At 38.1% G+C, this 26,193-nt stretch overlaps 1 protein-coding gene and 1 pseudogene across 10 annotated transcripts in view; one reads left to right on the top strand and one right to left on the bottom strand.

The window, feature by feature from the left end:
- The window catches only part of LOC134383250 (uncharacterized), a 29,143-nt pseudogene extending 3,785 nt beyond the window's left edge, over positions 1–25,358 (bottom strand).
- Positions 1–26,193, top strand: part of ZZZ3 (zinc finger ZZ-type containing 3) — a 134,599-nt gene that overhangs the window by 61,477 nt on the left and 46,929 nt on the right. The window lies entirely within an intron of this gene.

Genomic DNA, 26,193 nt, shown 5'->3' with positions numbered 1-26,193 from the left:
TAGATTGTTTCATAGAATGGGTAATCTAAAACTCTAGAGTAGAGAAAATATGTGAATCTTAATCTGACCAGTGGTCAGGATTTTTTCTAGATGACTATGAAACTTATAATATTGGCCACAATACAGTTGTATTCAGTTTCCTATTTTAACAGAGAAAACTCAAAAATTTCTAAATCTGTTGCATAGATTTAGAAAAGCAGCCCCTGGGAACAAGCAGAAAGATCATCTTTTAAGGTCTCTTCACAGGAATCTCAGAGTCTTTGAGGGGGAAAAGCATTTTTTGAAGGCTGTAAAAATGTTATTAAAAAAAAAAATACCGATAGATTCTTAAAAAATTCCCCATGAAAGGTATTCGCTTTCAGTAACTGGAGAGGAACCTCTTTAAGTTACTTAAAACTAGCAAGAATCAGACACCACTCAGAGCAAACAAACAAAGAAGAGGGTTTATTTTAAATAAACAGCAGTAGACAATCTTATGAATATTAGAGGCCAGGAAATAAAGTCTAACAAGGTTTCATGAAATTCTAACCTGTTATTATTCAAGATTATGTATGCTTTCTCATGTTTGCCTCTCTGTGCTGTGCAGAATGGTTTTTCTCATTTTACTAATGTCCTTTGCATATCTTCCTCTTCCTTTCCCCTGTAGTTTCAGTTTGCAAATGGCATCGGCTTCCTCCTGTGCTTGTCATGGTCTCAACTCTATGACCTTTCATCCCTAGAACCTCTTCACATTCTCTGAAGAGAACCTGGTTTTTGACTGTTCAATAAGATTACCTAACCCTGGGTTAGTATTGATCCCTGGCAAAATTATCTAGTCAGGAGGTGGCATTACTGAAAAAAGAAACAAAACAAAAATGGCTGCATTGGTCTACCCTTTCAGCAAGAGTATGTTTTGGAAAGAAGGGTGGTGGGCATTGTAAGCTGCTAAAACATGTGCATTATGGACCATTTGATATTTTGAGTCAAACTGTGTTCTTGATCAGTTATTGGTCTATAAAAGGGAATATGGGAACACTCATACATTGCTAGTGGGAGTGTAAAATGGTACACCCACTATGAAAAACTGTTTGGTGGTTCCTCAATAAGTTAAACATAGAATTACCATATATGACATAGCAATTCCACTTTTACAAATATACCCAAAAGAATTAAAAATAAGTGTTCAAACTAAAACTTACACACAGATGTTTGTAGCAGCATAATTCACAATAGTTAAAAGGTGGAAACAACCTAAATGTGTATCAGCTGATGAACTGATACACAAAGCAAGGTATATCAATACAGTGGAATATTATTCAGCTGTAAAAAGGAATGAAGTACTGATATGTTACAACATGAATGAATCTTGAAAATATTATGCTAAAGAAAGAAGCCACCATACTGGCCAGCTGCACAAAAAAAAAAAAAAAAAAAAAAAAAAGCCAGACACAGTGGGCCACATATTATATGATCCTATTTATATGAAATATAAGTAAATTTATAGAGGCAGGAAGAGAAAGCAGATTAATGGTTTTTAGGGTCTGGGGAAAGTGGAGAATGAGGAGTGATTGCTTAGTGGGTATAGGGCTTCCTTTTGGGATGATGAAATGTTTTGGAATGAGATAGTGGTGATGTTTACATAACATTGTGAATCTACTAAATGCCACTATACCGTACACTTTAAAATGGTTAAATGGTAAATTTTATATTATGGGAATTTTACCACAATAAAAAAATGCCAAAAAGAAATTTAAAATGTGGGGGGATTATGTTCATACTAGTGTATGGTGGAGGTCATCCATTGAGAGATAGTAAGAAAATGCTATTTAGATATTTGTTTCTCCTTAATATATTGGGAGCATGCCTCACAATTTTTATTTTTTACAAGTAGATGTGCTTAGAGCAAAATATGGAAACCATTGTTTTTAGCAAGAAGAAACCAATTACTGATCAGTTTGTAATTTTTTGCTTTACTATTTAGGGGAGGATTTTAAAGATAATACCTTGCTTTAATATTTGGGGGAGGATTTTAAGGATAATATTATCCTGATGTAGATATGTTATAGAATCCTGATAATAAATTTAGAGAAACTGCAGGTCTCAGGTGGCATTCACTTAACTGTTTTGAAAATAACTTGGGGTGATGTTAGCCAAATTGTGTGATCTATTATATTTGGGCTGACATTTAAAATATGACTATCATTCCTAACAAGGGCACCAAAATGGTCTTGGAGATTAGAGACTTATGAATAGTCTTTATACTGGGAAGCTGTGAAGTCAATAATATTAACGATAATAAATATGAACACTAGGTATTTAAAGAAAAATCAGTGATTTGGGGGAGAAAAGAATCATGATTTCTGCAAGGGCAGGAGTAGGAAGTTATGTCTGACCAATTAATGAGAATTCTTGAAGAGATAAATTATTAGGTAAAAATAACTCAGATTATACTAGTGTACAGACTTTCAAAACCTTCTATGTTATTGTAGTTATTTCCTTTTAAATTTGTGATTAAAAAGAAGTATTAGTTAATTGGAAGGGGGCTTTTGACATGCAGGGATTACATAGTGGTTATTTTAGTACTACTGATTTGCTAAGCTTTATTTAAAAAACAAAAACAAGTAGAATGTTTTCCACCTTATAGGCATCAGTGCCTCACCCATTGTTGTGAGTCCTGGACTAACCCATTGTTGTTCAAAATGGCTTTGGAACTCAACTTTTGGTACAGTTTGCAGAATATCCTCAGTGGTGGCAATTCTTTTTAAAGGATATTTAATTTTTACTAAAATTCTTAATCATATTTTGTAGAGAAATACAACATGGCAAAATATATATTTTTTTGTCAAATAAAATTATAAATAATGAAACTGAGGTCCTTTCGTCCCTCACTAACCTGAACTACATGTGATTCATAAACTTGTCTCTGATGAATTCCAGAACAACTCCATAGGCATTTGCATATGCATCATATAGAACTTAACATGTAGTGGAATAATTGTTAATTTAACCATCTTTTATTCTAGGTTATGAGTTTTTTGAATCTAGGGACCAAATTGTACATAATGTAGTTTCTCCACATTGATTTAACCATTGCCATCCTTGTTAAAGATTCAGAATATTTTATAGATTTTTTTCCCCTTCTCTCCGTTTTTGTAATCATCATAGTAAAAAAATTCTGGGAAATCATAATTTTATAGACAATCATCATTGATTATATTTTGTTATTCTCAATCTGTCTTAATTTTGCACAACCATTGGCTATCCCAAGTTCATTTACTGTGATTGTGTTGTCTTCATTTTTTTAGGTAGAGAGAAAGCTTCCTTGAATTCTTTGGTCTATTTATTATCAGTTGTGAAAGCAGGGAAAAAGAAGAGGGAGTGATTGGGGGTGTACCAATGAGGAAGATCTCTCTGCTATTGCTTCCACCACCGTGCAGTCTGCATTCCTGCTACCCCCATTCTGTTAATGCTTCTTTGAAGAATGTTTGGAAGTGGATTATAACTTCTGGCTCCATGGCTGTGGTTAGAACCTGAAGTTTTGATTTGAAAGTAGATAAGCATTGTGTGGGGGTTTGGAACATTTGGCTAGGTACATTCTGGGTTCTTGTATTACTCTCTTCTGTCATAACATTGTACTTCTGATTTTTACATCTTCCTTGTTATCTTTGCTACCTTATGATGAGGATACTGCAGTTAATAAATTGTTTAATTAGTAAAAGACTAGAGTGGATCTAGGGTTCAGTGTCACAGGAGTCAACTCCTTAGAGTAGAAATGGCAGAGCTATTATGCTAATTGTCCATGTGATTTAATCTGGCTTTTATTTTTCTATTTAAATGGTACAGCAAAATTCTTTGCCTACTACTATGACATACTGGATAGAGAGATTTATTCTAATACTTTAGAATGGATATATTGATAAAATAAATGTTTTAGTCGCTGTTTACCAATCACAGATATTTTACAATATATAGGCATAGAAACCTAGACCAGAAATGGTAGTCATGTTAAAGATTGCAATTAGTGGCAGAGTTGCCATTTGTTCTATGTTTCCTGATTTAGGTCAAGCATTTTCCACTTTTGAGTTCTTATAAAAGTTTAGAATCATTATTATTTTCGTTTGCATAGCAATCCTGAGGACTCTGTTAGACAGATTGGTTTCTCGCTACCCCAGTGAAGAAACTGCAAAACCCTCCTGTAGTTTTTAAAATAGATTTTATTTTTCAAGCACAGTTTTAGATTTATAGAAAAATTATGAAGATAGCACAGAGAGTTCCGGTATACTTTACACCTAGTTTACTCTATTAGTGTCTTATATTAGTATGGTGCATTTGTTACAATTAATGAACTGATACATTATTGACTCAAGTCTATATGTTATTTAGAGTTCCTTAGTTTTTACCCAATGTCCTAATTTTAAAGGCTTTGAGATTGCTTTAAAAAATGTTGGTAATTTCTAAAGCAAAGTTTTTTTGCATAAATTAATTCCCTTGTTAGAAATCTGTTCAAAGCTCTTTCAGAAGTGAAGCTTTTGTTATAAGCATAATGAGATGTTCAACATTAGAACAAGAAATTTAGCTAGTAACATTTTTTTCCCTGTATTTTGACTTACAGTATAAAATACCCTATTAAAATCTATTTTTCTCAGTAGATTAAAAAAGTGATAACTTTATTTATTAGTGTTGGAATCATGGCGACTTTATTTCCTTTCGTGTTTCATATTTTCTGCACTGTTTGTGTTATATAATTAGAAAATATTTTAATAATCGAGCATATAAAATTTATTCTCATAAAGATAATTATAAGGGATTTTAAAAAGAATTTTAAACAAAAAATAACCCCAAAACAAAAAAGTCCCCAACCTCAGTTTTTTGTGTGTTGTGCTAAGGAGGAGAGCACTAAGCTATCAAATCAAGAGACATTAGCATGGGTCTAAGCATTTAGTTGGTCAGTTATGAAGAAGTCAGTCTCTTTCAACTTCATTTCATCAATTGTGAGATGAAAAGGTTGTGCTTATCCTTGAGGTGGTAACTTCTAGCTCTAATATTCTATGATGATGTGGTACCTGTAGTTGCTTTTTTATTAATTTTGTTTAATATTTTTCTCCTAATCATAGACTCTAGCCCCTTTTACAACATTGGATGCATCTTGATAAGCTACTGTCAGAGAGTATTCAGTGGCTAAATAATAGAAGAGTTATGGTTAAGTCTTATTTGATAGCGATTTACGTAATGTTTAAAAAGCACATTTGTTTTCTTATATGATATGTATGTATATTAATGCCATGTCATTAATCAGTGTGTGTATTACCGGAATTTTAGTTGAGATATGCATTTAAAAAGTAATTTTCTGGAGAATTACTGTCAAGATGGTGGAATAGACAATCCCCAGCGTCACTCTCTCCCAAAAATCAGCCAATTTACAACTATAAAAATGTAACAACAGCCACGCTGGGGCTGCTGGAGCTCAGGGGAAGAGGAGGAGAGACCTACGGAGTTCATGAAGGGAAAGAAGCCACTATGAGAGAAAGAAAAACCTGCTCAGAGCATTTTGGGCTGTGGCTGCTTTAAGGCTGGAACTGCTGACCACATGGAGCAGACACCGCTGCTGTACTCTTTGGATGGAGTTGCTTGGAGGCGGCAGGGGAGAAGAGGGCCTTGCTGGCCCCCAGGACAGCAAGACCACTAATAGGGTTCCCATGGACCCACGAAGGAGTGAGGAGCCAGAACAGCTGAAAAAGGGGAGCGATTCAGAGGCCAGTGAGTCATCACAAGGGACCGGTGCAGGGCGTGTCCCATGGGAAGTGTTTGGAGCACAGGCAGTGTGGGTGACAGGCCCACTGGGAGAACACTGAGACACAGCAAGAACAGCCAATCTGCCCCCTAGTCAGCACAGGACCACTCAGAGGAGACTGGTTGGGAATGCAGAATTGCATGGGGTGTAGTTTGATGAAAAAACTCAGGCCCAGATCAGAGTTTCTACACAACCCAGGTGCACGCGGTCCCTGGAGAGCTGGAAGTACCTATAAGGTCAACCGTTAAACCCTGAGCTGCACAAAAAGTCTTCCTTAGGGAAACAGCAGCAAAGGAACAATTTAGCTGAACAACACAGCTCAAGTACTGGTTCCCACAGGAAATTCCTCCGTTTTAGAAGTTAAGCAAAGGACAAAAAATTAGTTCTGGCCCAGGCATACCACCAGAGCCTCAGCGCCCACCTGGGGACGTGGGGCACAGATCTTGGGACTGAACACACCTCTCCTCAACCGGGCACACTGCACCAGTACCTCAGGGCCTGCCTGGGGACCTGAGGAATGGAGCCAGGGACTGGACCCTCCTTCCCTCAACCAGGCACACCACCAGAGCCTCAGGGCCTGCCAGGGGACCTGAGGCATGGATCCAGGGACTGGACCTCCTCCCGTCAACCAGGCACACCGTGCCAGTGCCTCGGTGCCCGCCTGAGGCCCTGAGGTATGGATCTGAGGACCAGACTCCCTCCCACAACCAGGCACACTGCGCCAGCACTTTGGGGCCACCTGGGAACCCGAGGGATGGAGCCGAGACCTGACTCTCCCACAGCCAGGCATACCGCCAGCGCCAAGGAACATGCTAAAAACATCACATCCACATGGGTGGCCCACCATAGCCACCATAATAACCATGGCTGCCACGAAAGTGGGTAGATGCCACAACCACCGTGCAGATGGTCCACCAGCCACTGGAGTGCATTGACACAAGGAGAGTCACCAGCAGAGATACAGAAAAGAAGAGGTTGTCTTTCTCCACAAAGCCCATTCCAGAATGACAGAAGAAGCATTTGCTCTATGGTAATATTGGGGTATGTGGTCACACCTCTCAGCATTGGATAGATCATCTAGGCAACAAATCAACAGAGTATCCATTATTCTTTCAGAAGGAGAGAAGAAATCTAGGGTAATTAGAGGAGGGAGCGGGGAAGGTGAGGAGGATGGGGTGAGATTGGCCAAGGGGCATAAAATATAAGTATGATTTGTAACAATATATGTGCTAGTAATATTGATTCATATCTCAACATATCTCAACGTTGAACCCCCCAAAATATGAATAATCAATTTTGATTCAATAAAAATTAAAAAAAAAGAAAAAAGAAAATAAAAATAATAAAAAAAGAAAATAAAAAGTAATTTTCTGCTTCTTGTTTATAGCTGTTTTTTGTAGGGCGTGCTGTATTTTTAAAAAGATGTCTTGCAACTTGTACATCAGAGTTGGCACTTCAAAGCTTTAACTGCTTGTTTTCTATTTGTTATTGAGTTACTGTGGCATTCAGTCTAGGGACCCTTGACATTTTTTATGTTAAAAATGATTATAGTGTGTACTGGATGAGATCCTAGTTAGTTTAAAAAATTTTAATGTGTATTCAGCATAGGTGAACAATTAATATGTAGGATATACCCTCTTTTGTATATCAGGTATGTTTTGGTGTGGGGTCAGGAAGTGTGGCAAAGAAAGGAGGTCAGGAGAAAATAGAAAGGTCAGTCCTTGGCTGGGTGTCTTTATTTTATTCTAGTAAATGAGTAATTTCATTTCCTCCTTTAAAAAGTCTTTTTACCTACTCACTTTCTCACACCGGCCTAGCAACACTAGAGATGAACCATTTTGGTTCCTCAGTCTTTACCCACCTAGACACATACTAAGAAAAATTTTAATTATACAAAGCTGAGAAACAGAGTTTAAATATGGGTGCTTTTAAAGTTTTTTTTTTTAAGGCGTGGAATAGCAGTGGAGAATAATGTTTTATTTTTCTTGATTCTAATAAAATCAAGGTATTTATTACATTACTTAAAGACCTATTCACAAGTTTATTCTGTGGTTAGGATTTGAAAATATAACTCAGCCAAATGCAAGTGAAGAGTTAGGGATTTTGTATTCAGTACTAAAGACCAATAGTCTGTGAAGAAGTTAAGAGCAGCTAGATGATGTCTTAATGATTTACTGAAGCAAAATGTGTCATTAATAACTTAAAGAATTGGTGAAAGTAAAGATCATCACTTTATTTTTTTAAAATAAATTTTATTGTGTATATTTGAGATTTACAACATGATATTATAGGAAACACAGTAAAATGGTGGCTATACTGAAGTAGATTAACATCTCACGTAGTTACTTTCTTTTGTGACAAGAGCAGCTAAAATCTACTTATTTAACAAAAATCCCTAATACAGTTCTATTAATTTTAGTCCGCATGATGTATATTAACTCTCTAAATTTGTTCATCTTACATATCTGTTTTTAACCAACATCCCCACCCCCCCCATGGTAACCACAGTCTCTTTCTCTCTCTCTCTCTCTCTCTCTCTGTCTTTGAGCTCTTCAAAAAAATTTTTTTTATTGCACATATAAGTAAGATCATGTAGTACTTTTCTGTGTCTGGCTTAATTTACTTAGCATAAAGCCCTCCAGGTTTATACATGTTGTGGCAAATGGCAAGGATCTCCTTTTTTTAAAGGCTGAATAATATTCCACTGTATCTATATACCACATTTTATTCATTCATCCTTCGATAGACAGTTAGGTTATTCCCATATCTTGGCTGTTGTGAATAATGCTGCAGTGAATAAGGGAGTCCAGATATCTTTACAAGGTAGTGATTTCATCTCCTTTGGGTATATACCCAGAAAATGGATTTCTGGGTTGTGTGGTAGTTCTATTTTCAATTTCTTTAAGAACTTTATACTGTTCTATAATGGCTGTAGCAGTCTACATTCCCACCAACCGTGTACTGGGCTTTCCTTTTCTCCACACCCTTGCCAACATTTGTTACCTCTTGCCTTTTTGATAATAGCCATGCTTACAGGTGTGAGGTGATATCTCACAGTGGTTTTTATGTATTTATTTATTTTGGCGGCAGGTCAGTAGTGGGATTATAGTGGTTTTAATATGCATTTTCCTGATGATTACTGATGTTCAACACCTTTTCATATACTTGTTGGCCATTTATGTGTTCGGAGAAATGTCTGTTTGGGTCCTTTGCCCATTTTTTAATTGAGTTATTAGTTTTTCCATTATTGAATTGTAAGAGATCTTCATAAATTTTGGATATTAACCCCATATTAGATATATGGTTTGCAAATATTTTTTCCCAGTCCTTGTGTTGCTTTTTCAGTTTGATTGTTTCCTTTGCTGTGCAGAAGCTTTTTAGTTTGTTGTAGTCCCATTGACTTATTTTTGCTTCTGCAGTCAAGTTTTGGTGTGATATCCAAAAAATGATTGCCAGAATCAGTGTCAAGGAGCTTTCCCTCTGTGTTCTCTTCTAGGAGTTTTATGGTATCAGGTCTTACATTTAGGTTTTTTATTCATTTTGAGTATGTTTTTGTGTATAGTGTAAGATAGGGGTTCATTTTTATTCTTTCATGTGTGGAAATCCATTTATTCCTCCTTTTTTTTTTTTTTTTTGTCGTTTTCGTGACCGGCACTCAGCCAGTGAGCACACCAGTCGTTCCTACATAGGATCCGAACCCGCGGCGGGAGCGTCGCTGCGCTCCCAGCTCCGCACTCTACCGAGTGCGCCACGGGCTCGGCCCAGAAATCCATTTATTGAAGAGACTGTCTTTCCCCATTGTGTCCTTTGTCAAAAGTTAGGTGACCGTATATGTTTCTGTTTGTTTCTGGGCTTTCTATTTTGTTCCATTGGTCTATGTTTGTTTTTCTGCCAGTACCATACTGTTTTGATTACTGTAGCTTTGTAATATAATTTTAAATCAGGAAGTGTGATGCTTCCAACTTTTTCTTTCTATTGATTTGGCTATTTGGGTTTTTTTTTTGGGGGGGAGTTCCATATGAATTTTAGGATTTTACTTTTCTAATTCTGTGAAAAATGACATCGGAATTTTGATAGGGATTGCATTAAATCTGTATTTTACTTAGGTGGTATGGACATTTTATCAACATTAATTCTTTCCCCCTTTGAACACAGGATATCTTTCCATTTATTTGTGTCCACAGTTTCTTTCATCAGCGTTTTATTGTTTGCAGTGTACAAATCTTTCACCTCCTGGGTTAAATTTATTGCTAGGTTTTTTGTTTGTTTGGTTTTTGATGCTATTGTAAATGGGGTTGTTTTCTTGATTTCTTTTTCAGCTAAGCCATTATTTGATGATACTTTAAATAGTTTATATGAGAGCACACTCTGTAGATACTGATTTTCTTGGCATAGATACTTTTTCCCTCTATTTTAGTATAAAAATAACTGATGGTTCTATTTTTTTAAATTTATTTTTTAATTGACAGATAAAAATTGTATATATTTATGGTGTGCAACAATGTTTTGAAATAAGTATATTGTGGAATGGCAAAGTCGAATTAGTTAACATAGGTATTACCACACATACTTATTATTTTTTGTATTGAGAACACTTAATCCACTCAGTGATTTTAAGGTATAAAATATTCTGTTAACTATGTCACCATTTTGTACGATAGATCTCTTGAACTTATTCCTCCCTGTCTAATTGAAATTCTGTATCCTTTGACCTACGTCTCCTCAACCCCATCTTCCAATCCCCAAGCCCTGGTAACCACCATTCTACTCGCTGCTTCTATGTGTTCGACTATTCAAGATTCCATATATAAGTGAGATCATGAGGTATTTGTCTTTCTGTGCCTGGCTTATTTCACTTAACACAATGTCCTCCAGGTTCATCCACGTTGTCCCTAATGTCCCCCCCCCCCCAAAGAAAAGGATTTCCTTTCTTTTCAAGTCCATTGTGTACCTATATGAGAATTTTTTTATCCATTAATTGGTTGATGGACACTTTGGTTGATTCTGTGTCTTGGCTATTGTGAATAATGCTGCAATGAATATAGGAGTGCAGATGTCTCTTTGGTATACAGATTTCATTTTTTTTGCATATAAATCCAGTAGTGGAATTTTTGGTGGTCCTTAGACGACTTTGAGAAACTTTGCCCTCATAAGCGTTTTCTTTCACTTTTAGGACATTCCTATGACTCTATATTTTGTGGGGCGGGAGAAAAATATTATTTTCACTTTGCTTGGAAAAAGGTGATATTCAGAGAAAGAGAACATAGCTGAAATTTGATTCCAAGAAACTATTGAAATCTTTCATCTTTCTGGAGGAATTCAGCCAATGTGCAGTACTGTTTGAAGACCACAACAGAAATGCAAACACATATTATGTGGATTTTGTGATGATTAATTTGAAAACAGGCATTCTTTTTACAAGTATTATTTTCTTGTGTCTTAGCCTTGCAGAAACTAGAGTTGGCAGGATCTGGAAGAGATAAACAAGTTCTGGTTTTAAAAAATTACTATTATTTCTTGTTGTTAGACATAGTAATTTTTATCAATATTTAGAATCCTAGGTTTGACTAATTAATTTAAAACTGCTTTAAAGAGAGAGTAAAAAATCACAGCGCCCTGTTAATCATGCTCATAAATCATGTAAAAATAATGATTGTATCCATACCTGCATCTATTTTGACTTATTGAGTGTTCTTAATGAAGTGTAAGTGAAATCCTGGTTGTCCTAGTTGGTCACAGGCATTGTGATTTAGAGTTCCAACCTTTGGTTAAAGCCATTGCTTTATTACTATATATTCTTTAATTTTCTCAATCAACAAATATGCACTCTGGACTGCTGTTGCTTTTCTTGGAATTGATGGACAACAGATAGTTGACAAATAAATATATAGAAGGATACACAAAGTTCTTTATTTCCATACCAGCTCTGCTTTTCTGTATTTGCCCTTATCTGTCCTTGTTTCCTTTACTTACCTGGCTTAGTTTCCCTGATTTTAAAGCATGTAACTTTCTTGCCATCACTTTTCCCTCCTTTCTTCCATTGCCTTTCCTTTGCTCCTGTTGAAAAAAAATCATGTACCTCTGCATATTGGTACCACTGTAAATTCATGGTTTTCAGTTATAATTGGAAGCCTCCTAGGTGCCTTTCCATATTTCTGTAATCAGTTTTTTTTTTTGTATGCGTTTAAAATCTTTTTAATGTCAATAAATCATCAACCTCTCACTCAGCAGATGAGCTGGCTTTCTACTTCATGAAAAAAAAAATGGAAAAAGGTAGCAGACCAGAACTTCCTCAGGCAACATCTTGCCACAAAACTGACATTTATCTGCACCTGTCCCCATCCTTCATGAATTAGAGTATATAGCATTACAAATTATGCTCTTGGGGTGTCAGCATAATAGTTGAGTTTAAACCCACCACTTGAAACCTTGGGCAAGGTTAGTTAACCTTGAAGTTTTGTTTCCTCATGTAAAAACGGAGGGTAACAATACTTACAGGACTGCTTGTGGTTGTAAAGGGCTTAGCATAGTTTCTTTCTTTTTTTTTTTTTTTTTTTGTCTTTTTCGTGACCGGCACTCAGCCAGTGAGTGCACCGGCCATTCCTATATAGGATCCGAACCCGCGGCGGGAGCGTCGCTGCGCTGCCAGCGCTGCACTCTCCTGAGTGTGCCATGGGCTTGGCCCAGCATAGTTTCTTATAGGTACTAATTTTCAATACAAAATGATGATGATGATGGTAAGCAATCTTTTAAACAAGTAAATGGAGAGGTCTCTTTTTCTGTGTGAGGCTGATCAGTGAGTTGGGTCCTATCCCCTCTTCTTTTAGGGACCTTGCTCTATTTATTCTTACTCTTGACTGATTTTTCAGAATCATCCTTTCTAGTGGCCCCTTTCCCATCAGCATTTAAATATGCTTAAATCTTTCCAGATTTAAATATCTTTTCGTGTCTTGTATACTTTTGTATCTACTGTTCTCCTTGCTTTCTCTCCTTTACAGCTAAATTTCTTAAATAAATTGATTTTACTTTATATTTCTACTTTGCTCATTTTTTGCTTACTCCTAAACCATTGAAATCTACCTTCGACCCCCATCACTCCTCTGAAGTGACTTACTAGTGAATTCCTTGTATGATGTCCGTTGGATACGCCTCATTGTTTTACCTTAAATTTGTCATTAGGATTTGATTTTGTAGGCTACACGCTCCTTCTTGAAACACTTCTAGTTTCTGTAGTAGTATTTTGTCTAGACAGTCACCAAGTCTTATTGGGCCTATATCATAAATCTCTCAAATTCACCTACTTACCTCTTTCTATCTCCATTCCCACCACTTAATACAGTCTCTCTTTCCCCTGGGTTATTGTAACAGCTCATTAATTGGTCTCCTGCTAGAGTCTTGCTTCACTCTAATCCATTCTCCTTGTTCTATTGTGAGTGAGCTTTGTAAAATGCAAAATCATTGTTATTCTCTATCTTAAAACTCGTCCATGGTAAGTCCAGTCTTGGCTTTACAGAGCCCTGCATAATTGATTCCTTTTTTCCTTCTGAGCATCGGCTTTGTCTTCACTCTTAGTCATGCTAAACCTCTTTCTTGTCTTAAGTGTGGTGCTTTGCCTAAAAGCTTTAGTGCATGTTGTCCCTTCTCTTTGGAACAACCCTTGAACTCCTTTCCTTCTACTCCCTTTTCCCAGCTAATTCTCCCTTCTCTTTCTGATCTCAGTTGAATTTCTTTTGGGAAGCTGTCCCTAACCCTCAGAGACTTTTATTTGATGACCACCTATAGTGTGTGCTTCTCTCTTTAAAGCACTTAGTATCCTATACTATAATTATTTACAATCATCCCTTGGCATCCTCAGGGGATTGGTTCCAGGGACTCCACTATACCAAAATCAGTGATGCTCAAGTACCTTATATAAAATGGTATAGTATTTGCGTAAAACCTATTCACATCCTCTCTTTATTTTAAATTATTTCTGGGTTACTTATAATACAAAAGACAATGTAAATGCTATGTAAATAGTTATTATATATTTTTGATTTTTATTTATTATTATTATATTCATTATTACAAATCATGATTTTTTTTTAATGCCCTTTACCCAGCCTATCCCTCCCTAACTCCCTCTCTCCCTCCCCCCATCTCTAGTGTCCTTAGATTTGTTCTTTTTTTCTGAACGTTCAGTGTATTGTTGTGGTCTTTTCTTCCTTCCTTCCTTCTTTCTTTCCTCCCGCCCTCCCTCCCGTTCCGCCCCTTTTCCCCCTTCCTTCCCTTCCTCCCTTTCTTCTCTTCCCTCCCTCCCTTTCCTTCCTTCCTTCCTTCTTTCCTTCCTTCTTTCCTCCCTTGCCTTCCACCCTTCCACTCTTCCACTCTTCCTCCTTTCCTCCCTCCTTCCTAGTTATGAGTGAGAGCATGCGGTATTTCTCTTTCCTTGTCTGGTTTATTTCACTTAACATAGTTTTCTCCAGACTCATCCATGTTGCTGCAAATGGCACAAATTAATTCTTTTTTATGGCCGAGTAGTATTCCATTGTATATATACCACATTTTTCTTATCCAGTCATCTGTTGATGAATACTTATGTTGGTTCCATATTTTGGCTATTGTAAATAGAGCTGCAATGAACATGGGAGTGCAGGTATCCCTTCAACATGATGATTTCCAATCCTGTGGATATATCCCCACTGGTGGGATTACTGGATCATATGGTACTTCTATGTGTATTTGTTTTTGAGGAACCTCCATACTGTTTCCATAAATGCTAATTTACAGTCCCACCAACAGTGTAGAAGAGTTCCCTTTTCTCTGCATCCTCTCCAGCATTTGTTATTCTCACTCTTTTTAATAATAGCCAGTCTAACTGAGGTGAGATGATATCTCAATGTGGTTTTGATTTGCATTTCTCTGATGACTAGTGATGCTGAGAATTTTTTCATTTACCTGTTGTCTTTCCGCTCTGTTGATAGTTTCCTTTGCTATGCAGAAGCTTTTTAGTTAGGTATAGTCTCATTTGTTTATTTTTTCTTTTGTTGCTTGTGCTTTTGGGGCCTTATTCATAAAGTCTTTGTCCAGTCCTACTTCCTGGAGTGTTTCCCTTTAGTAATTTTATGGTTTCGGGTCCTATATTTAAATCTTTAAACCATTTTGAGTTGACTTTGGTGTATGGTGAAAAGTACACATCCAGTTTCAGTCTTCAGAATATAGATGTCCGTCCAATTTTCCCAGCACCATTTATTGAAGAGGCAATCTTTTCCCCAATGTATGTTGTTGTTGACTTTGTCAAGGATCAGTTGATTCTAAGTATGTGGATTGATTTCTGGGTTTTCTGTTCTGTTCCATTGATCCAAATGTCTGTTTTTATGCCAGTACCATGCTGTTTTGGTTCCAGTAGCTTTGTAATAGTTTGAAGTTGGGTAGTGTTATGCCTCCAGCTTTACTTTTTTGCTCAGGATTGCTTTGGCTATTTGGGGTCTTTTGTTCTTCCACATGAATGTTAGGATTCTTTCTTTCCTTCTTTCCTCCCTTCCACCCTCTCTCTTCCTCCCTTCCTTCCTAGTTAGGAGTGAGAATGTCATTGGTATTTTGATGTGGATTGCATTGAATCTGTAGATTGCTTTGGGTAGAATGGACATTTTCATGATGTTAATTCTTCCCATTCAAGAGCATAGTATGTTTTTCCATCTTTTTTTGTCCTCTTTAATTTCTTTCAGTACTGTTTTGTAGTTTGCATTGTAGAGATCTTTCACCTCCTTCGTTAAATTGATTCCTACGTATTTTATATTTTTGGTGACTATTGCAAATGGGCTTGCTTTCTTGAGTTTATTTTATGCTTGTTCATTACTGACATATAAAAATGCTACTGGTTTTGGGCGTTGATTTTGTATCTAGCAACATTACTGAAATTGTTAATCAGCTTTAAGAGTTTTATGGTAGAGGCTGTAGGCTTTTCTCTATATAAGATCATGTTGTCTGCAAACAGGGACAGTTCGATTTCATCCTTCCCAATCTGTATGCCCTTTCTTTCTTTCTCTTGCCTGATTGCTCTGGCTAGTACTTCTAATACTATGTTAAATAGGAGTGGTGAGAGTGGGCATCCATTTCTTGTTCCTGTTCATTCCATCATTCAGGATGATATTGGCGATTGGTTTGTCATAAATGGCTTTTATTGTGTTGAGGTAACTCCCTTCTATATCTAGTTTGCTAAGAGTCTTTATCATGAAGGATGTTGAATTTTGTCAAATGCTTTTCTTCATCTATTTAGATAATTACATGGTTTTTGTCCTTGGTTTTGATGTGGTATATCACATTTATTGACTTGCATATGTTGCACTAACCTTGCATCCTTGGGATCACAATCATGGTGTATAATTTTTTTGATGTTTCACTGTATTCTGGTTGCTAATATTTTGTTGAGGATTTTTTGCATCTGTGTTCATCAAGGATATTGGCCTGCCATTTTCTTTTTTTGTTGTATCTTTATCCAGTTTTAGTATCAGAGTGATGCTGGCTTCATAGAGTGAGTTTGGGAGAATGGCTTGTGTTTCAATTTTTTGGAAAATTTTGAATGGCATTAATTCTTTAAAGGTTTGATAGAATTCAGCTGTAAAGTCATCCGGTCCTTGACTTTCTTTGTTGGAAGATTGCTGATTATTGCTTCAATCTCATTGCTTGTTATTGGTCTGTTCAGGTTTTCTGTTTCTTCTTGGTTCACTCTTGGTAGTTTGTATGTATCCAGAAATTTATCCATTTCCTCCAGATTTTAATATTTGTTGGCATACAGTTGTTTATAATAATCTCTAATAATTCTTTGTATTTCTGTGGTATTGGTTGTAATGTCTCCCTTTTCACTTTGGATTTTTGTTATTTTGAGTCTTCTCTCTTTTCTTTGTTAACCTAGCTAATGGTTTGTCTTATTTGTCTTCTCAAAAATCCAACTTTTTGTTTCATTGATCTTTTGTATTATTTTTTGGGCCTCTATTTCATTTAGTTCTGCCCTGACCTTAATTATTTCTTTGTGTCTCCTACTTTTAGGATTGGCTTGTTGTTGTTTTTCTAGTTCTTTGAGGCATAGTATTAGGTTGTTTATTTGAAGTCTTTCCACTCTTCTGATGTAAGCATTTATTGCAATAAACTTCCCTCTTAGTACTGCTTTTGCAATGTCCCACAAATTTTGGTATGATGTATCTTTATTTTGGTTAGTTTCAAGAAATTTTTTATTTCCTGTTTAATTTCTTCTTGGACCCATAGGTCATTCAGGAGTCTATTGTTTAGTTTCCGTGCGCTTGAGTAGTTTCCAGAATTTTGCTTGTTATTGATTTCCAGTTTTAGTCCATTGTGGTCTGAAAAGATACTTGGAATGGTTTCAATATTTTAAAATTTGCTGAGACTTGATTTGTGACCTAACCTAGTCTATCCTGGAGAATGTTCCATGTGTTGATGAGAATAATGTGTATTCTGTAGTTGTTGGATAAGATGTTCTGTAGATTTCTGCCAGGTCCAGTTGATGTAAGGTGTACTTTAAATCCTGTGTTTCTTTGTTTGTCAGTTGCCTGGAAGATGTGTCCAGTGCTGAAAGAGGGGTGTTCAGGTCACCCACTATTATTGTATTAGGGTCCTGTCTCTTTTTTTTAGGTCTAAGAGTGTTTGCTTTCCATATCTGGGTGTTCCAGTGTTGGGTGCATATATATTTATGATTGTTACATCTTCTAACATAACATATTTGTGATTGTTATGTCTTTATCATCATAGAATGGCCTTGTCTCCTTTTACCATTTTTAGTTTGAAGTCTATTTTATCTGATAGAAGGATAGCTACTCCTGCTTGTTTTAGATTTACATTTGTATGCTATATCTTTTTCTATCCCTTCACTTTTAGTTTGTGTGTATGTCTTTGTAGGTGAAATGGGTCTCTTGAAGAAAGCATGTAGTTGGGTCTAGGTTTGTAATACAGTCAGTCTATGTCTTTTGAATGGGGAGTTTAATCCATTTACATTTAGGGTTATTGATAAATACTGCTTTACTCCTGTCACTATATTGCTTTTTGTTTAAATGTTTTAAATATTATTTGTTCCTTTCATCCCCTTTTATTTGTTATCTTCAATGTTAGTTGGATTTTTGAGGTGACATGATTTAGCTTCTTTCTTTTTCTCGTTTGCATTTGGGTTTTAGTGGTGGGTTTTGCTCTTTCTTGTAAATCCATGATAGTGATTATCGTATTTGATGTTGTGGAAACAGGACTGTTTTGAGAAATTCTTGCAGGGCTGGTTGTGTGCTAGTGAACTCTAATAATTTTTGTTTGGGAAATACACTATTTCTCCCTCATTTCTAAGGATAACCTCGCTGGGTATAGAATTCTTGGCTGGCAATTTTTTTCTTTTAGTATTTTGAATATATCATCCCATTTTCTTCTGGCCTGTAAGGTTTCAGTTGAGAAGTCTGCCTTTAGTCTGATGGGGGCTCTCTTATAGGTGACTTGACGCTTTTCTCTTGCTGCTCTTAGAATGCTCTCTTTGTCTCTTTGAGTTTTGTCAGTTTGACTGTAATGTGACTTGGAGAGGATCTTTGTAGATTAAATCTGTTTGGGGATCCTTGGGCTTCCTGGATCTCATGGTCTGCATCTCTCCCTATACCTGGAAAGTTTTCTGTTATTACTTCCTTGAATAGGTTTTCAGTGCCTTTTCCTTTCTTCTCCTGCTCTGGAATGCCCATGATTTGGATATTTGTGCACTTGAGGCTGTCTGCTAGCGCTCTTAAATTTTCTTAATGTTTTTAAATTCTTTTTTTCCCTTTTTCTTGTCTGCCTGGGTTATTTCAAAAAGACCATCTTTGAGGTCTGAAATTCTTTCTTCTGCTTGCTCTAGCCTGCTGCTCAAGCTTTCTGTTCTGTTTTTTATTTCATTGAGTGAATCCTTCAGTTCTAAGAATTCTGTTACATTCTTTTTTAAGGTATTAATCTCTTTGTAAATTTCATCCTTCATACCCTGCGTATTTTTTCTTGTTTCATTATGTTTTCTAATTGACTCTTCTCTTATTTCTTTGAGTTTTCTTTTTTTTTAGAAAATGAAATTTTATTAATACTAATTTTTACATTCTAGGATGTTGTTGTGGAGCAGTTGGGAGGGATGGGGAGAGGGGAAAGGGGAAGGAAATGGGATGGAAGAGGGAGGGATGAGGGAGGGGTGTGATTGAGGACTGTGGCACCCCCCTCATTCCCATAGGGGAGACTAGGGGGCTTGCAGCAGTGGCTTGGTCATTGCTGGGCTGGGTGCAGATGTCAGGGAGGTGTGGAAAAGCCCTTGCTCCCCACTGTCCCAGCTTAGGAACCCAGGGCCCTTCTTGCTGAGTCTTGGTGGTCATTGTTGGGCTGGTTGCACATGTCAGGGGGGCATGACCAAGGCCTGAGACCCTCTACCACCCCTGTTTGGGAGAGCCCGGGGTGCTTCCTGTGGCGGCTTCTTTGAGTTTTCTTAAGATCAGTGCTTGGAATTCCTTTTCAGACATCTCAAGGGTTTCCTTCTCTGTGGGGTCTGGTACTTGAGAATTACCATATTCCTTTGGTGATGTCATATCTTCTTGTTTACTTATAGTTCTAGTATTTTTTCATTGATGTTTGGTCATCTTGTAGGACACTTGTTTCTTCTATTACTTTGGAGTGGGCTATGAGGGGAAAGACTTCCTTCTCTATTTGTAGCCTCTGCTGGTGTCCTTTCTTGTATCAGTGCAGTTGAGTGTGTGGTGGGATGTCTCGGCTCATGTTCAGTTGGTAGGTGGGCACCTTTTGGGCTTGGTGGGAGTGGGTGGGCCCTCAGCTGCATTGGGGTCAGCGCATGGGGCCAGTGCTCACCTGGGCACCCCCTCTGTCGGTGGGCAGGCCCCTCCAGAGCTTGGGTAGGGGTGGGCAGCCTGTGGCTGTTTTGGAGTTGGTGCATGGGGCTGGCACTTGTGGGCTCCCGCTTGGTCAGTGGGTGGGTCCCTCTGGGGCTCAGGTGGGTGTGGGCAGGCCTGCGGCTGCATTAGTGTCAGCACATGGGGCTGGTGTTCACCCGGGCTGTTATGCTATATTTCAAATTTTCCTTTTTAAAAAAAATTTTTAAAATTTTTTTATTTGTTCTTTGTTTTTCTTCCTGCAATATTTTTTATCTGGCGTTGGTTAAACCTGCTTATGCAGAGGAACAACTGTGTTTACTTATTTGTGTTGCTCCCTTGACTGATACTTCTGTTAGGAAAAGGCCTTTATCTGTTTTGTCCACCATTACATCTCCAGTGCATAGTGCTGTACCTTTAGCCTAACAGGTAAATGAATTAATGAATAAATGAGTGAAATCTTGTTGGTTCTCCAGGTATTTGGAACTAAGAAAAATGATGTTAAAAATCATATTTTGGCATCAGATTATAGAAATATAATATGTGGTTTATATAAGCCTTCAGTTGAAATCAGACCAAGTGGCTAATCTTTACCGATTGATTTTGAGCTAAATAAATGAAAGTGATAAGACAATGAAAATACAGCCCAGCTGTCATTTTCTTTTTTTTTCCTTTTTTTTTAGCCTTGTAGAGACATATTGTGGACTCCTGTGTAAATCTAGCCTAAACCAGCTTCTGAATACTAAGGTATACTCTGGAAAGAGAAGCGTGATAACTTTTATAATAGAGGTCACTGAAAGAATGGCTGTGTCTTCAAGATTGTTGATAAAACTTTCATGCAAATAAACCCCCCAAAAGCACTTTGAAAAACATTAGAAAATATACTTCTAAGTGCTAAGTAGACATAGAGATTATACGTAATGAAAACTTTTTGGCAAGGGGCAAGCTTTTTCATATAATTGTGTGAGATTATCAAAACTCCTTTTTAATTATGAATGACATGTTTTGGTTAAGACATTGCTTACTCTGTTTAAGATACATTTAGTTAAAAAAATCTTCTGGTATTCTTTTCTTTCTGCCTTTGTATTCTGTTATTATATTAGTATCTGTATGAGGAAATAAATAGGAATAGGAGGAGTCATTTAACAGGCTAACTTTATTACTGGTTCTACTATATTTATAAGCAAGGCAGGAAAGTAAGACCTCAGGTTTTGGATCATTTATGAGTTTTAGGTATAGGCTAACTCTCTTAGTGTGTAAAATCTGAGCTCAATATTACAGAAAAATTAGGGTTTGTATAAAACTATATTATGGAAAGAATGTTATGGCAAGAATCTTCCACCAGTACTTAACATTTCCAAGTTTTGGTTAGGTCACATATAAAGTGTAATAATACCTATTTCAGAGGGTTTTTGATCAAGAATAAGTATTACATATGTGAACATAATTAATATATACTCAAATATTTGGGGAATGAGTATAAGTAAGGTAATAAGCGTACAGAGTAAAATTAATAGTATAAGTATAATGAGATTATAAGGTACCTATAGCTATACAAAAGTTTTAAGAAAGCTTTTATTCCATCTTGTGATCTTAAAATTTTGTATAAATCCAGCCCTTACCAGATGCACCTACACCTAAATACTTTATCATTCGTTTATTTAAATACTCTTTAAAATTGCTGTGCTGTAAATTCTTAAGCTGGTTTAATACAATCATGTAAACGAGCTATCATTACTAAATTGATATTTAGTAATAGTATTGTCCTTAGATTTTTCTCTCCTCTAGCCTCTTCATCAGAATGTATTAAAAATATATAACAGCTATGCTAGGCATAATGTTGCTTGTTTTAATGTCACCACTGTGAAGCACTAAAATCGAAAGAGTAGAATTGTGTAGGTATAGTAGGTCTTGAGATTAGACTTATTTGGCAAAGATTTAACAACGTTGGAAATGTTCTAGCAACTGTCACTCTTAAGCAGACTGGCGATAATATCTAAAAAGATGTTTTGAATAAATGTCCATATTGATCATAGATAGAAGCTGAGAATTATTCATTAATTGATGAGTTCTAGAACCTTTAGAATGATTGTTCTATGTGGTAAAGTTTAACCAGAAATAAATAGCATTAAATTTGCTAACATAAAAATTTTAATTTAAATTAGATGATGTCAGGCAGGAATCTTTGATTCTTCTGCCCCTTCCTATGCAGGTTGTGAGTCAGGTAGAAGATCCTGGCAGCTTTATGAGAGGTAGACATACTTTATTCTTCAGATGTGAGCTTCACAGACATGCTTTATTTCTCCAAGACAAGCTCTGGCTCTGCCCCACTGACCCTCCATGCTCTGCCCTCCTTCCATGCTCCACCAACCTTCCATACTCCACTGACCAGCAGTTCAGAGCAGTTACCTTTATACCTTTAGTACACAATAGCTGCCACAAGTCAAGCATTCCATAATTACAACAATCATGCTGAATCAGTAAATGGGCACACATGCGCAGTTACACTACTTTTATACCTGTTTGTAGGGACTGTGCTGAATTTTGCCCATTTGTAACAGATGCAAGGTGAGAGGTCCTTACTATACTTTTTCTATTTTCCTTACAGTCTATCTCTTCAGGGTCATTTGCCATACAATCTACACATTTGATCTTCCATATGTTCCCTTAGTGAGAGTAGCTGACCCTTGTATTCATAGGCCATAGCAGCAATATAGACTGTAGCAACATGCTACTAGAAAAATTCTGTTCAAACCAAGTTACCTTTACTTGGGGAGGCCAGGTGCTTGTTACCCAAGGTGAGACTTGCAAGTCTTCCTTTAATCCCCTCCCCCAAGGTCCAATTAGGCCTACCCAGCATACATGTGGGGCTTTTATTTTCCATGGCCATTCCCATTGTACTGTATGCCTCTATTGTAAGCAGGTTGGGGCCGGTAAGAGAATATTTTCATTCTTACCATATCCTGGTTTCAAGAGATCGTTTTTAGTAGTGACATGCAGTTGAATAGGTGCTGCAGCTCTGTGCAACAGAGCCTCCATCAGAGAGGACCTGCCCTTGTGAGGTCTCTCATTCAAGATTCTGTTGGCCACAACTAATGTGTCCATCCCTTCAAAGATGGGGGGCTGGCAGACAGCCTTAATCCCCTTTCCAAAAGACCATACATGACCATAAGGCTACTCAGTGCCTTCACAGTGCTTACCTGCTCTGGAGCCCCACAAGGCCATACAAACTGAAGACCAGTAATTCTCTGACTTTGGCAGTGGTCCCACAAGATCCACCTGCCACTGTCAGAGGCACTCTCATATGGGTTAGCAGCCCATCAGGGGCACCCATCTGCTCATGAAGAGCACATCTGCCCATCAGGGGCATTCTTTCTTGGGTTTATGCAGCACCCAGCGGGCCATCAACCAAAGGGTCTTGCAGCCAGTATGCTGCATACTTCAGTGTAGCCACCCAGCTACATCAGCCGCTGGAGCTCTCTCCAGCCACCTTACTTTAGCCAGTGCATCAGCTTCATCATTGCCTGGACTGGCTTAGGAGGAATGTCCTGTGACATGGAAAAGAGTTACTTCCTTTTCCTGTGCTAATTCCCATAACTCATGCCATATGGCTTGCCCCCACAAGGCCCGGTGACTTACCAGCCATCGTTGATTCTTCCAAGTAGAGATCCAAAGGGTCAAACCCTTGAGTACAACCCAGCTGTCAGTACAGGTGGTTAATGGCCCTGGCTCATTTTTTATTACCATCCATACTGTTCTTAGTTCAGCCCACTGGTTGCTTTGCCCTATACCATTTTCATGCCACAAGGTATCGATTATGGCTGGACAGCAACAGCCGTCCACAATGCTGAGGGTCCCCTGCTGGAGCCATTTATATACCAGGGTTGCTCCACAATAGGTCCCTCTCCCTCATGGAAAGGTGTGGTCTCCACCTCCATGGGTAGTGGTTGGGGTTGTTTCAAAATTATCTCCATAACCTTGACTGGTTCAAACACAATTTGCAACTCATTAGAGAAAAGACTCATTGACATAGTGCTTCTCTGTTGTATATATGCTCCCCATTTAGACAGAGTGGGAGTCTGAGCTGCACCAGTTTTAGGGGTGGTTGTCCATGTGCATAGCCAACCTAGAATGGGGTATATTGTCCTTACTAGGACCTTGGAAGTTCCTGTAATAGCTTCAGTGGCCATCAGGGCAGAATATGTAGCTGCTAACTGTCTTTCTATCAGAGAGTAACACACTTCAGCACCCTCTCAGAGCTGAGACCAGAATCCTATAGGCATTCGGAATTGGTCTTGCCTCTGCCGTAAACCCCATCCCGACCCTTCTTGGGTTATATGCACATCTAATTCAAAAGGCTTAGTGGGATCAGCCATTTGTAAAGCCTGCACTTGCTGTATTGCCCTCTTAGTAGCATGGTGAGCTTGTTCTACCTCTTCAGTCCAATCCTAAGGAGCTCCTTTCTTTATGAATGCATACAGTGGGCATGCTGTTTGAGCCATATGGGGTACAAAAATTGTCCAATACCCCAAAAGTCCCAAATAAGCCTGAAGCTGAGCTACTGTTGTGGGCTGAGGGTATGCCTGTGTCTTATTTATAATGGCTTCCTGGATGATTCATGTCTTACCTGACCAAATAACTCCCAGTAATTTGACAGACAGTCTAGGTCCTTGCATTTTGGTTGTGTTCAGGGCCCACCCATATTGTTCCAAGTGTCCTAACAGTGCTGGAAATGGTTGGTTTAAATCTGCAAGAGAGTGAGAGGTTAGTAAGACATTATCAATATAATGAAACATTGTAATTATGCTGGGCCTAGTCCACTTGGCTAGGTCCTCAGCCACCAAACCATGACAGATAGTTGGGTTATGCAGATAACCTTGGAGCAACACTTGAAAAGTTCATTGTCTTCCTTCCCAGGCAAAGGCAAACTGTTCTTGGCTATCAGCTGAAACTGAGATAGAGAAAAAAAAAAAAAAAAAAAAAATCACTTGCAAGGTCCAGTACAAAATGACAAGTTTTCAGTTGAGTCTTCAGCTGATCCATCAAGTTGTGAACTGAAAGCATAGCCATGTGCAAAGGAGGCACTATTTTATTCAGTTCTCAAAAGTCATTCTCCAAGTACCATCAGATTTTTTCACTGGCCAAACCGGGACATTAAAGGAGCTATATGCAGGATGGATGATGCCAACCTTTTCTAATTCCAAGATAGTGGCATTTATCTCTGCATTTTCCTCCCAGCAAGTGTTACTGTTTCACATGTCCCAGCAACACAAGTTTTACTGTGGATCTGCTGCCAGAATTCTCCAACTGTTGTTTGCAGATGCAAACCATAAAGTACATCTATATCCAAGATGCACTCATCCACTTGGGACACAGTATATACATAAGGGGGCAATCGTCCAATGCCCAGTGGCAGAGACACAGCTTTGACTTTAATAGTCTGTCTTCCATAGCCATCAACATTCACTGTGGCCTCTGAAAACTTTTTTGGGTTGCCGTGTATCAGGCTACATTCTGTGCTGGCATCCACCAACACTAACACACACCACACATTTGCCATCCACCCCTAGGTACCATAACCATAGGAGCCAAGCAGCTAGGGGTTTGGTCTGACACACAACAGGTGGTGCAAGGAGATGCACAGGTTCTCCCAACTCACCCTCATGGTCATCATCATCTTTAGCTTCAGAAGAGGCAGTGACCTGTTGCTGTACTTCAGTGTCCAGCATGTCTGCCTTTTGTTTCAACTCTCAAAACTATGCCACGTCATGGAGTACCTGGTCCATATTGGCTCACAGTGCAGTGAGCAGTAGCCAGTCCATCTGGCCAGCCGCACATTGGGTCTCCTCATTTTTCATCATGGAGCCCAGCACCTTGAGAGCTTTCTCTATGCTCTCAGGGACCCATCCACTTGGACCCATGTTTCCAGTGAAGCCCAAGTCCACAGGAACGCCACCACCAGGTACCACATGCTTGAGGGCAGCCATATCTCTTCCCACTTCCAAGGGGCTTGTGGCTCTCTTAGCTCCTCATCCTGCCGACTATGCCAGTTGTCGGGCAAGAATCTCTGATTCTTCTGCCCCTTCCTGTGCAGGTCGTGAGTCAGGTAGTTACTAGAAGATCCTGGCAGCTTTATGCAAGGTAGACATACTTTATTCTTCAGATATGAGCTTCACAGACATGCTTTATTCCTCCAAGACAAGCTCAGGCTCTGCCCTGCTGACCAAGCTCTGTCCTCCTTCCATGCTCCACCAACCTTCCAGGCTCTGCTGTCCAGCAGTTCAGAGCAGTTACCTTTATACTTTTAGTACACAATAGTTGCCACAAGTCAAGCATTACATAATTAACAACAATCATGCTGAATCAGTAAATGGGCACACATGCACAGTTACACTACTTTTATAACTGTTTGTAGTGAATGTGCTGAATCTTGCCCATTTGTAACAGATGTGAGGTGACTGAGCCTGACTAAACTTTTTCTATTTTCCTTACAGATGAGAACTCTTAAATTCTGCTTTTTCAACTGGTGGAATCTTGAATAAATACCTCAACTAAATATTTTCC

The sequence above is a fragment of the Cynocephalus volans genome, chromosome 8, assembly GCF_027409185.1.
Source record: "Cynocephalus volans isolate mCynVol1 chromosome 8, mCynVol1.pri, whole genome shotgun sequence".
Lineage (NCBI taxonomy): Eukaryota > Metazoa > Chordata > Mammalia > Dermoptera > Cynocephalidae > Cynocephalus > Cynocephalus volans.
This window is presented reverse-complemented; position numbering and strand designations above follow the sequence as displayed.